We start from the raw sequence: 13877 nt of genomic DNA on the forward strand, positions 1-13877 counted from the left end.
CCGAAGTCCTGAGACACCCAGACCAACAATGAAATTATCACAGAATCACAGAATCCTCAGAGCTGGAAGAGACCTTTAAAGGCCACCTAGTCCAGCTCCCCTGCAATGAACGGGGACACGTCCAGCTAGGTCAGGCTGCCCGGGGCCTGATCCAGCCTCGCCTTGAACGTCTCCAGAGATGCGGTATCAACCACATCAGTGAGCAACCTGTTCCAGTGCCTCACCACCCTCACTGTAAAAGACTTTTTCCTTATATCCTGCCTAAATCTACCTTCTTTAGATTTGAAATTATGCTTGCTTTGAGCAGCTGGGTTAGAATCATCCACAGGTTCCTTCCAACCTGAATTATTCCATGATTCTATATTCCTTAAGTAAAAAAATGACTTTTACTTTTATTTAGACTGTAAGATGATCCTAATCAAATGGATTTCCAAAGACAGGCTGCTATTGTCCCTCCTAAATTCTTTCTAAAATTATAATGGATCTCTTAACAAGTGACCTATGTAGCCCTTCCTTGTTATACTTATGGCCTTGACCTATTTTCAGCAATTTCTTGTCAGCTCAGCCAATCACATCAGAGTTTCTACATTAATATTATCCTCCTTTCCCTTCAAGAGAACTACCACTAAAAATCCCACATCCAACAAGTTTCTGCAAACCACTGACAAAGTCATCATCTATCATTACAGGTGAGTATAGAGTAGCTGGAATCCAAGTTGCTCCATTAAGTAGATACTAAACACGTTTTTTTCTAAATTTATAACTCGAGTTAATGTCTCACATGGTCCTGTCATTTCTCCTTACCTCAGAATTCATGCCCCTTCCTCTGGGGCCCAGGCTCTGTGCAGCCGTTCTTCCACATAGTTCTGTGAAATCTGCTGAGTGGCGGAAATAATTGAGCTTAATTTGATGTAGTCTGGATGCAACATGCAGAGACAACAGTCCCTAAAGTGGTATTTGGCATCTCAGGGCAATGCTCTGTTTTTCTGAGCATTGCTGTGACAGTGCGTGCCCTTACGTTGCCTAATCAGTCTCTAGAGTGCCTGCGAAAAGGCAAATCTGTAGCAGAATCATGGCATTCTTCTTCCATCAGTGGTCTTTAAACTGCCAGAGGTTTTGCGTGCGTTTGCACAGTCTTCCTAGACCACCGAGAATCAAAGCTGTATCAACACAAGGTATATGCCCCCAGATGTCTGAAAACACCAGGGCTCTGACATCAGATTTACAGGCAATGGTGACTGGGAGTTGTCAGGTTTTCAATGTATTTTCAGGTATGTCACAAAAACAATCCCTGGATCCCTGCTCTAAGTTGAAGCTGGAATTACTGTATAATGATAGAATACATTTAAATTTCCATCACCACAGACTATTTCCATTACGTTTTCTTATCTTATTCATTACTTGATCCCCCCCCAAAAGCAAGTTAATAAAAACCATTTGATAGGTAGGGTGAATCATCATCCTGTGCAGATGCAAGTTCTTGGATTAGACATAGGATTCTGAGTAAGCAACAGGTGGTGAAAATGTGGGTCTGGGGGCACACGGAGACTCCCCATCTCCCACACAACAGAGAGTTAGGGTGCCCTAGATGGAGTCTTACAGGAGCATGGAAAGAATGGAGGAAACTGACAAAAGGTAGACAATAAATGCGAAAAAAAAAATGTGAAAAGATGCTTAAACAAGAAATAGAGGAAAAGAGTCATTTATATGTAATAGCTTATATACATTTATATTACAAGATTAAGCCCTCAAACATTTGTGTAGGAGTCCAAGAATATTTAGAACAATTCCTGTTGTTCAGCTCTGAACACAGCTGGTGGTTACAGCATTAAAGACCACCTTTCATTTATCTTGACTGAGAGGTCCTTAGCGCTTAAAAAATAATAATACAAGCCTCCATTTTCTTATCAAGTATGAAGGGAAGAACACAAATAGCAACTTTACCCATGTCATTAAGCCCTGCTGTAGGAGGGCCTCTCTTAAAATGTCCTGGCTTGTCAACTAACATTTCTGTTTGCTATGAACATACATAGGATCTTACAAAGTTGGTCACTCAAGAGAAGAAAGTCACCTCTGCTGGGCCTTCACAAACAGTGACATTTCCTGATACAAGTTTTACCAATTTATACATGCTTGACTCAAGTAAAACAATCAAATATTACATAGTAAGAAATTATAGTAATTAACATCTTTCTAAATCATCTTGTTTTACTTCCATCGCATACCACTGCAATCCTTCTGACAACTTATTCTGCCTTCCTCCTTTTTAAGTGCTATCAGAATCCATGTGCATCTAATACCTCGAATCTCTAAGCCCAAAGCTCTAGGCCAATCACAAGAAGCTGAATCCATGACCCTTCCTGCATGGAAAAGCATAACAACAAAACAAAAAGCAAACCAAAAGCAATCACCTAGTCTGTGATCAGCCACTTAAATATGTTCTCTCCATTTCCTTCTGCTCATTGTCCCATTATTCCATAATACCATATTATGCCATATTCATAAAACAGATGAGAGATCATTTCGATATTCTTTAGCTGAACAATTTACAAAGTAAGATCTTGGAATGAGATCAGCTTATCTCCATCTTTTCGGAAGATGTTGAGTTCAGGACTTGATGAAATTAATTTCTGATTATTTGCTTCTAATCAGGCAACTGCAAATCATCACAATTTCTCCTGTTCTCCGGGGTATTTTCAACACGGCAAATATGATTTTAAAATTCTTTGATCACAAGAGGCAGCACTGGCTGTTTCAAATTGCCTCTTAATGACTGTATCAGTGATCGGGATTAAACTAAAGGAGTTGCAAAAAAGGCAAAAGAGAAAGAATTCCACAAGGCAATTGTCTTGGGATTCTATCTTGATATCAGTATGTGCATGCCAAATTTTTATCACAAGTTTTCAGAGAAATAAGAACCATCTGATGAAGAAGCAAAGAAAACAATTCAAGAATAATTAAGAAAGAGACGATACAAAGCAAACAGAATGAATACTTTTCAGTAATGGAAATGCTGGCAAGCACTATAAGTAGTGTACGCGGCCTTCATGCAGGAAGGCAGAGACATACAGTTGATTTTAATTTCAACCTCATTTGAGACTGGAGCGTGTGATTCACCGCCCCATTTAGTTCAAAATTAAAATTAAGCATGTGCTTAAGTACTTTTCTGGACTGAGGCCATATACAAGAGTTACACTGGTTGTGAATCCCTATGGCCACAAGTTGATTCAGAATGGGAAAGTTAAAGCTTTAAAATGAAATAATTGAGGGGTTTTTGACTGTTAAAGTAGGAATGCAATGGTAACAGGGAAAGCTGTAGCAGCTGCACAGTCCCTTCTGAGGAACAAATGCAAAATTAACAAAAACTTTAAGAAAATTTACCAAGTAATTAAGGAATTTGGAACACAGTTTCTGGCCACGTTACCTTCTGCTTACCCCTTAGCTGTAGCCTAAGCAGAGACATAACTCCACCCCACATCCAGGGAAATGTCATTTCTAATGTCACTCTCAAGCACTGGAGCCAAAATGCATTTCAGTGCCAAAAAATTCTCCAGATGAATGCAGAGAAGAAAGGGAGCCACAGTTCTACCTTTTCCTAATTTTAAGTGACTTGGTACGATGCTGCAAAACAGAGCAGGTACAGCAGAGACTGAGCAAAGGAAGCATTTCCCCCACAGCTCCAGGTACCTACAGTGTTGCAGCACTCCAGCTCATGTGTGAGTCATAAGGAGCTCTGGAGACAGCCAACACAGGGAACTGCTGCCCATCACAGCAAGGCTTCAAGTGGGCACAGCAGTCAGGCAAGGCTTTTTTTAATCATCTTGTCTCTCTCCCACTCTCTTTCAGTCCAACAAGATCAACCTACAGCCTTACATATTTTATTAGCATTACAGCAGGTCAGACTGCACCAGCGTGTAATGATCTGGTATTGTTCAATGCACAGGAAGCAGCTGAGCTTAGAATGATGCAGAAGTACCATGCCTTTCTCGGAAGACAACTTCTTTCCTCAAGAAAGAAAAGAGAGTGTCTGTGATTGATGCGGAGGAATCAGAACTGCTAGTAGAAATTACTATCAGAAAATACTATCAGAAAATAGTATATTCAGGTCACTTGGGGCCTTCTCCATTCCAGCATCCATCTCCTCTTTTCAGTTCTACACTTCACACTAATTGAGCCCAGAAGATTCTGGTCTGACAGAGCTATTTGAGCCTAGAAGTATTAAACTGGAGAATTATGATGTTGATATGTTGTTAAGTGCCTGACTATAGTCCCAGAGAGGAAAGAGTCTCGAGTTCCAATGAAAACAGTTAAAGAAAAGAAATTAAGAAGAAACTTGCCAAAAGAGAAGCCTACATGAAAGAAAAATTAAACTTCCTTTCTCTTTATGGACCATCACTTTGTCATTGAAACTCTGTGTAATAAAGTAAGTCTCTGGACAACTGTGTTACTGAGCTCTTCTACCACCACAGCTACCTGTGTGACTGCCTGCCTTAAACTCATCAGCCTTCTTCCACAGCGTAATCCAAGCACAACTGTAAATCAGTATTTTACATGCATGTGACTGCAAAATGCACTTGCACAAAATACAAGATACACTTTTGTGCTCTGCCAAACAGAGATTTATAGAAACAGCTGAAAGCTTTCCTGGAAGCTGGTGTGTAATGCCCATGGGTGGTGCACCTTCTTAAAGCCAGTCACCACATACTGTTACACTCCCTCCAATACTCTGAAAGGTATTATTCCCTCCTCTTTGTTTAAAGAAGTACAGGAGGACACCATCAGCCTTACTGCAGCATCAGCACCTCCATGTGTAAGGAGCAGGCTTTGATCACACCAACTTTTCTCAAGGCTCACTCTTCACAGAACAGCTGATCATCCATCAGTCATTTCACACACGTTTAGGGGGAAGCTGTGTGTCAGAGGATCGCAGGTTTGAATTTGTATCTTTGTTTGTCCAAGGGCTGAGGAAATGGCAGCACCTCTTTCTATTGGAAGGAAGGCTTGGAGAGGTTCCTCACCCCATGCTGATGTGTGCTGCTCCATCAGGCTACCTTTGTATCCCAAGCTGTCTCTGGCTACACTCGAACCTTGTCCTGCATCTGCCCTCAACGGTAACAGAAATCTGTGACTTTCACAAAGAGCTTGTACTAGTAGCTCTGTTAGCAAAGTTATGATGAAAGATGTCACTGTACGTATTGTAAAGAAATTTAGATATGGGTGTGAGAACTGAGCTTAGCTTAGAAGAATGACAATTTGCTTAGCTTGTGAACTTGCAATTTTTTTTTTTTTTTTTTTTTTGAAGTGCACTGCCCAGAAATTTGCCAGGTTTTATTTACTATTACTATGAGGGCAGCCATTATCAACTGGAAGATGGTATTTGGGATGGTCCAGTAGGAGGTGTTCCTGCCCATAGCAGGGGAGTTGGAACTAAGTGATCTTTGAAGCATCACAATGGACAACCAGGTGATGGACAGGATCTGCCTGGGCTGGAAGCAGCTACACAAAGATTTGGGACTGAAGTCCTGTTTCTGCTCATTTAATATGCCAGTTGGAGTATTAACATAGGAAAGGAACACCCACCTTGCCCCCTTGTCTTCCCACACCCATACAACATCACAGGTGAGATGAAATTATGGGTTAAAAACCCTCTTTAAAGGCCAGTCAGATTCCTGCCACGATGGTTACTATACACAGTTGCAGAGCCCTGATGTTGGCAGACACATAAGAAGAAAAAAATCTTGTTTACAGAAATCAGCTGGATTTCCTTATCAATATGGGAAACTGTAGGATGGCTCTTTGTTAGCATTTTCTGTCTCACATTTTCTCTTTGAACAGCTTGCAGAGCATCTACTGAAAAAGATAACTGCTGAAAGCTGTACATAACTAAACACCAGGGCTGTAAAGAACAGCAAATGTGGATTCTTTTTTAATGAGTTTCCTTCCCAAGTCTTTGTGCTACTGTGCATCTGTTGGTGGACTATGCAGTGAGGTACCAACTATGCATATAAATGGGCAGGCAGAAAATCTGCTTGGGAGTTTGTTTTGATGCTTTTTCCCTTCCTCTATAGAAGGAGGAGATGTTTTCAAAAAAATGGAGAAAATGTTACTGCATTTTTGTGCAAGCATCTCTTCTGGTCCAGAATAGCTTTTTGTTTTTCTTTTTAATCACAATAGTAGCAAAAGAGACAGGACAATCTACCCAAAAATAAGCAGGAATCTCATACAACTGGCCTGACCTACAGCTTCAGTCCTTCTTGTTAAGCTGTCCTTCTTTAAAGGCTTGCTAGGCCACAAAGTGGTTGAATCAATGTATGGTATTCAGGGTACTTATCTGTCATGAGAGCTTTAAAACTCAAATCAAGGATCTTGGTGTGAGCAAAAGACTCCAAAGGCCAAGCAAAAGCTGCCAGCTAGTGGCTACTAAGTGCAGGTTTGCTTTCTGGCTCTATAAACAGCTCTGGAAATTCTAGAACAGACTCATTTTTATAGATTGAAAACTTCCTTTCAAAATTCTTATTTTTGTCTGCTTTTTTTTTTTTTTTTTTTTTAGGACACACTTTTCCATCATGCAAAATTCTCAAAGTTCTCTCCAGTCCTAAAATGAGGCATCTCAGCTGGACAGAAGATAACAAGATTGTCTTACTTCGGTGGACACTTATCATTTGAGGGAAATGATTTCAGGTGTGCTCCTTGGGAAACATTGGCCTGGTTAAAGCCTCTCCCTCCTTGAATTTTTTATAAGATGTTTTCCAGTCAGTACGTCTCCCCTGTACAGCATAACCCAGCCACTGCCTCTTTCTCCAGACAACTGCATTTATCTGCTTCCCTTTTTCTATGGTCTCCCTCTCCTCTCATCAGCACCATTTCCTCAGAGCACTTACACATATGCACAAGCGAAAGCGCATCAAAGTTAAAGCATGTGTTTTAAGTGCCATGACTTGCTGTGTGAGGATGGAGTTGAAGTGCAGGACAGACTGCGATCTCCAAGAATGTCTCTCTGTACTAACTTGTTAGCTCATATGGTTCCAGACAGTCTTCAGATGCACCTGCTGAGATCCCAAGGAAGCACTGAGGACTGTTTCAACCTCCAGGCATTACTCTAAAGACTTAATGAACTGAAAACATTTTATCCACTAATGACAAGCCACTGGTTTTTGATCCCTTTTCATCAAATACAATACATTTATAAGGAAATTGTATAAAAACTGTTTTTTTAAAAATAATATTTGACTCATAGCAGCATCTCAAGGACGGAAATTGAGTCTTGTATAGTTCAGGTGTTACTGTGAATGTATATAGGAACAGCATGTTAGTGCACAAACTGGGAAACAAAAGGTGTGAGGGATATGTCCCTTGGCAGTTTCATCCCTTTTTATAGACTATGCTTTCTATTTTGGGGACTGGCTGGGCTGGTCACCGGGGGAGATAAATCACCACAGTCTGAAGGAGTTAAAGGCATGCTCTTGTTTTAAGCTTGCTTGAGAACTCCATAATCCACCATGTTTATGCCTTGGTACGCTCCTTTCTGAGACACTAGCCTTACTGCCCTTACCTTGAACAACGAGGTGACTGAGCTGTTAATGTTTGCAAACACCTGACAAGGTGGGGTCTGAGAAAGGAAATGCTGAACTGGGAATAAATATCAACAAAATCCAGCTCTTCTAATCTATAATTTCTCTTGCAAAAGATTGACCTCCTAAGTCTCTGTGGCGTTATCTAACTTAAATGCTTTGTGATTTGGACACATGAATTAATGTTCAACACAGACCCAGAAAACATAATTACATAGCTAATCTAAGTTCCATTTAAAGTTAGGCCACTGGCAGAGAAATGCTAGAGAAAAGGAGACAAATGCCATATGAAATAATGCTGTGGGCAAAGCAAACTCGAACAAGCTGAAAAGGGAGAAAGGAGGAGATCATTATCTAAATGAAACATAACAACCATTCACAGCTTGATCTAAAGCCCAATGAAAATAATGGAAATATCCCCACAGACTTTGGTGAGTTTTGCATTAAGCTTTCAAACATTATGAACAGGAATACTAAAGGAGTTTTTTTTTGTGTGTTTTTGTTTGTTGGTTAGTGGTTATTTTGTTATTATTGTTGTTTGTTTGTTTAGCATTTCACACCCTTAAGCTCTGCAGTGGAAATGTCATGCAGCAGCAGCTCCTCTTCCCTGTCACTTCCTCCCTGGTCCTCCAACAGCACTACTTGTCAGGTGAGATACAGTCTTTAAAATGAACCAGGACCTGTGATCACTACATCAAATAGCTTAAAGCAGACTAAGAGCAGTGGATGCCTTCAGAAAAGGAACTGATGTTTACCAGTTACCTCAGACAAGCTGGATTGCCCATGACCACCATCTCAGTGTCCTTAGGTTTCCAATACCTTGGAAACTGTCATAACATTAAAATCTCATGCAAAACCAAAAGTGTTTTAAATGAAGTGATAGTAGAGATACCTTTCTAGGTACATACTAGAAATATATGCTTTCTGCTTTGTCACATCAGAGAAATAGGCTGAGTTAATGAAATTCTAATGTAGACACCATACTGCGATGTATAAATAGAATCTTGATTCTCCTTTGAATAAAATGGGTCACTTACAATGGTTTGGCCCAATCATGATATTGAAGTTGAGGGGAACATGGCTCCATGTGTGTCTCTGCAAAGCTCCATAAATTTGCTAATTCTTGACAAAAAACAGGTTAGCCATTTTCAGAACAGGTTACCACAGACAGGTTCACCTAGACCATCCACCTGGTATGCTACAGCCACATATTTACTTCCACAGTTGGCTGCATGGCACTTTACAGTGAAAAAATGTACGTGTTGCTGTAGAAACATTTATAGCAGGAACAATTGATCTATAGGGAAGTAAAAACACTTTAAAATAGTTCTAATTACATGCAGCCCTGTCATGTTGTTAAATGAGGCCTGCTGCTATTTTATGAATAATTTGCAGAATCCATTGTAAGTAAATTATATTAGGAATTGGGAATAGGCTCTGGACTGCAATGCAGCAGGCTTTTCTTTCCCTCCTGCCTTCTTATAATACATTCAGAGTATTTGTTATAGCTACAGAACATAATTGCAATTATACTCAAAGACAAGGAACTATAACATACAAACAATAGTGTTTCACTTCCCACCAGATTGTGACTTAAGCAATACAAGGAGCTGTGTTAGCAGGAACAGAGACTCTTTCCAATCAATGAACCAAACAAAATGCTTTGCCTGCACATGGCTGTAAGTTGCAATTGCATATTTTCTTTTAACCTTTTTAGCTTGATGCCACGAAGCCCCAAAATGTTTCTTTTCCTCTTGAATAAGAATCCAGTATCGTGCTATCAGTAGCATATTCTGGAATGTATGCCTCCCAAAATGTGACACAACTACAGAGCAGAATTCCAATTAAAATATGAAAATATTGAACACTCCATGTTCTTCCCAGCTATGTCTTTCAGAGCCCTCTACCAGAAGGGCTCTTTCCTGTCACAGTAATCCTTCTCACTCCTGCAGAACGCTCCAGTTTGTCCCCTCATCTAATCCAAATCTTGATTCGCAATCACGAAACCGAGTTGCCTATACATTTTCTCCATGCCAATGCAGAGAAAATAAAGATTCCCCCTTTTTCTCTTTAACAGCTACACCAAAACAGACATAAGTCCTTTAAATGAATTCAGTACAGCAGTCTTTCTCTGTGTCTACACCACAAAATTTGCTGTGAACTTTAACAAACATAGTTTTATCCTATCTACTTTAAGACTAGGAGTGCCATGATAAACACATAGTGTGGCTGCCTGTGTAAGGCTTGTTGGACAAAAATGTAGTCACCAAAACTAAGGAATATTCTTGTTTTTATGTTATGGTTCAGAAAACCTAGAAATGGGTCATAGCACTACCCATACTTGGCTGCTGCTATCTTCACAACCCCTGCAAAGTCATAAAAAATATTCATTTTAACTGCATAGATCTTTCAATGTACCTACATTGTCAACATTAATGCAAATTTAACATAGCTCGAGTCAAGTTCCATAGTCTTCCCATATGCTAAATGCAGTGGGCATCTCTGGGTAAATCACTTCGTCCATAACATTGTTTCTGCAAGTTGTACACCACCTCCTATATAAGATACACTTCTAGTGAGAAAAGGATGAACATGATATGACAGCAGATAACATGATAACTGCCCTTCACTTATGCAAACCTCTTTCAGCAACCTGGAAGCTGAGTGTAGGCCTTGTGACAATCAGTTCTTCCTCTAAGATGCAGATCAAAGAACTTTGCATCACATTCTTTCCTACCCATTTTTATCTTAGTTATTATTCATTTTGAAACCTGTACAGGGATAAGGAGCAGATTTCTACTTACATGACAATATCTACTTGACTTCAGAACCAGTTTTGCATTTTCAGTGGTGTGTCTGCTTAGCAGCTCATCTTGTTTCTGCTGGGGAGCTCATTACAATGCCTGCAGTGTAGTCAATTACCTGGGAATATTTGATCACCTGCTGCTGCTTTCTTTGATTGCCAGTGGCCTGGCTGCTCCGGTCCATCAGCACAGCTCTGCTGCATTTTCTAGGCTGTTATTCTCAGAGATGTATTTTTCTCCTGTGAAGAGAATTCAGATTACAACAGGCAATTCTTTATGCATAAAATTCTCTGTGAAGATGCATAACAAAAATCATGGCTTTTATATGATTAATAGAGCTGTCAGGACCTATTTGAGATATAACTTCCCTGTTGTGAAAGTTTAACTTACTGGTTACAGAATAAAAGCCTACACAGAGTACAATTTTATGGCAGCTGAGGGCAGTGTTGAAGTCATTTGGATGCACAGGAGCTGAAGCAAAACATGGCCATAAGGTGACTTTACTATATGGAAACATCATTAAAAATCAAAGTATTCAATACAGTGTCTACACAACCACTGTGCACTGGTGTTGTGCAACAGCCCAAAGGACTTCTCCAGTGCCTTCCTGCAGGAGGTCTCTCACTAGCAGAGGGTGAACCAACAAATCCACACCTTCCTCAGCTGCTCCCTGCCCTGACCCAACATGTGGCTATGGGCTATCTTAAAACACAGCAATTGTCCCAGTGAAACAAGACTGAAGTGCACCCGCACAAAATCCCATGTAAGAGAGCAGCACTTACTGCCTGCTTCCTCCTCCTGACTGCTGCAGTGTCTGTGGCAGTTGTGTCCAACGCCAGTAAGAATTCATCTGATCTAAACTCCAGCCAGTGATTTTTAGATCACTGAAAGGCCTATTCCGCCTTTTTTCTATGTCCTGAGCAGGTTGCTGTGCCCACCGATACTCTGTGAGTCATCATACTGTGCTATACTTGCAAGTTGCTGTTTATTATTAGTTTTACCTAAATTTCAAATCATACCTTCCAATTCAAAATTGAAAGGTATGGTAAATCCGCAGTTCTACTAAGGGACTTTCTGTGCATGGTTTGGAGTAACCTTCCTGGCACAGGGGGCAGCTCTGCTGCCTGGCTGGAACCAGGAGATTTCCAGTCTTTCACATAAAACACAAAAATATGAATTAAACATTTAGGTCTAACGCAGAGGTGTTAGAAATGCCTGCAGAAGCAAGACTCGGATAATTGAAACTGCATAATAACATTCAGCTTAATGAAATGTTGATGTTGTAACAATAGAAAAACATTGCAGAGTACCCATATGACAACACTGAATAATCTGATATTATAGCACTAAAAAACATCCACTTGATTAGAGGCCAGGAAGCAATTCCCTTGGAAACAAATTCCATGCTCAGTAGGCTGTCTCCGCTGCTGGATAATGAAGCGGCTCCATGAACAACTTGCAGAACAACAACACAGCAATGAGATTTAAATATTCCTGCCAGGCACAAAACCAGGCAGCAATACCCAGTTATAACCCGCACCCCGAGACTGTGTCCCCAGTTTGTACACACTTCTTAAAGGGTTTAGGAGATGGGAACGCCAAAAACAAGTAATGCCAGAGCATGAAAATCAGCAGTGTTTGCACCACGTGCCGCAGTACAACCCCTGTCCCACATGCAGACCGGATCCCTCTGAGCTAGGCACTGTGCCTTTACTCCTGTCCACTTATCAGCTGAGCTCGGGACGAGGGGAGGCAGGAGGGCAGAGATGAAGCTACGCACAGCAGCAGTGCTCAGGGGCAGGCTGGCTGTGCTGGGCCCCTGCCCTCTCTGCAGCATCCACTGCCCCCCATCATTAACAGCATAGCAGGCAGGGCAAGCATGGATGTCTGGGTTAAGTTACATCAGAGTGGATATAACATGATTTCCCCATTCATTTTCATGGCAAAAACTTACGAATGTCTTGATTCCCCATCTCTTTTTCTTCTACCATGAACTAAGCACTACTTCTATAAAGTTGTAGTGGTTACACTGACACGAAGCTGACCTCAAAGAGCTGTGAAGCCATGTAGCTACAATCCAAAGCAGGAAAACTTGGCCTAATCATTTATTTACACCAGCCTACTGGGCAAACCTCCTGCTAGGATAACAGCAGAAAATCAGGAGGGAGGATTGACTCTCACGCAGCCAAGACCTGAGTAAGATCAACCTACAAAGAAGCACAGAACAACTGAAACAAAGCACGTAAGATAGTTAGTCCTTGCATGCTGGCCTTATTAGCATGCAGACACATATTCTCTCAGACAGGTAGTTTATACAGAGGTTCATTATCTTACTCCACGCTCATAACTCATTCTACTTTTGACTCTATAGAAGCACCTGCTCAGTATTGATTCTGAAGCAGATGTGAAAAGTATGCAGTGGGTATTTTAAAATGTTTTTAAAACAGCTACTTCCAAAGTGGTGTGTTACCACAGGGTGTCTATTTTGAGTGAAAACAACTTCCTTGGAATCAGTGGAATTGCATGCACTTACGACAGGGGTGGTGTTCTCCTCGAACATTGGCTCAGTTTGAAGCATATTTGGAACAGGACCAGAGAAATTCCTTCCACTGTAACCTCAGTGCTTTCCATCTCCTAAGCTTCACAAAGGTTCCCTAAGCTGCTCACCCACCTGGTTGTGGACACAGGCTCCAAACAACAGAAGAGCAGCAGGTGCCACAGCCACACTGATGCCTCAGTGCAGATGCAGAAAGAACACGCACTGGGGTCCCTTCCTCCTTGGACACTGCTGCTTGAATCTCTACTTATATAATTCAGTTCAGAGAATGAGACTGACATCATACAAGTGGGATCATCAGTTGCTTAGACATGTGTGTCTAATCCCATTTCAGACAACCTGTGGTAATCCAGTATTTGGTTTCTATCAATTCCTGTGTTGTATTAGCCAGCTTCATTTCTTGACTGGGCCTGACAGTCTTTCCCATCTAAGCTGTCTGCCATCTGTTGTACAAAAAACTAAGTCGATCCATTCTTGTGCAACGCAGCTTACAACTCAGAGGAATAAATTCTGAAACCAGGATAGCACAAATAGGTTTCTTCTACAATTTTTTAAAATAACAGAAGGAGGAAAGCAAAGAAAGATTATCTTGGCTGAATTGTTGGTCTCCTTGGAAAAGATGCTGAAGACTGTATGTGAAGTACATCTTCTTCAGAAAGGACTTTTTCAAAACCATGTTAGATTCATTTGCAGGGAAATTGTGGTTCTGAGAGAGCAAAACAAAATTCATAAATAGACTGGCTAGATTTGAGAGAATAAGGCAATAAATCAAACCCCCATAAATAGCACTCGGAGTCATGCACCATACAAAGTGACCTAAAGCAGTAGAAAGAAAAAAAATTAGAAAGCATAAAACTCAAAAAAACCCAGACAATTTCAAGAGGGCAAACAGTGCATAATTTATAAGTGAGGTAAAACTGCAGTGGTAGCAATAAAAAGGTGAAA

The 13877-nt window shown here is 40.8% G+C and overlaps 2 long non-coding RNA genes across 3 annotated transcripts in view; one reads left to right on the top strand and one right to left on the bottom strand.

Moving 5' to 3' along the window:
* The first annotated feature begins 5440 nt into the window (after positions 1-5440).
* On the top strand, positions 5441-9425 carry LOC107054585. 2 transcript variants are annotated; one of them, XR_005839764.2, is made up of 4 exons: positions 5441-5619; positions 6551-6681; positions 8122-8220; positions 9157-9425. It is a non-coding gene; the product is annotated as an uncharacterized LOC107054585 (long non-coding RNA). The 2 variants fall into 2 exon arrangements; XR_001468983.4 differs by lacking the exon at positions 9157-9425 and having other exon boundaries at positions 8122-8422.
* Positions 9426-9639: 214 nt separating this feature from the next.
* LOC121106772 overlaps positions 9640-13877 on the bottom strand; it is a 115454-nt gene continuing 111216 nt past the window's right edge. The window contains exon 3 of the long non-coding RNA XR_005839767.1: positions 9640-10614. This is a non-coding gene — a long non-coding RNA (uncharacterized LOC121106772). The remainder of the gene's footprint in view (positions 10615-13877) is intronic.

This window comes from Gallus gallus, chromosome 14 (genome assembly GCF_016699485.2).
Source record: "Gallus gallus isolate bGalGal1 chromosome 14, bGalGal1.mat.broiler.GRCg7b, whole genome shotgun sequence".
Classification (NCBI taxonomy): Eukaryota; Metazoa; Chordata; class Aves; order Galliformes; family Phasianidae; genus Gallus; species Gallus gallus.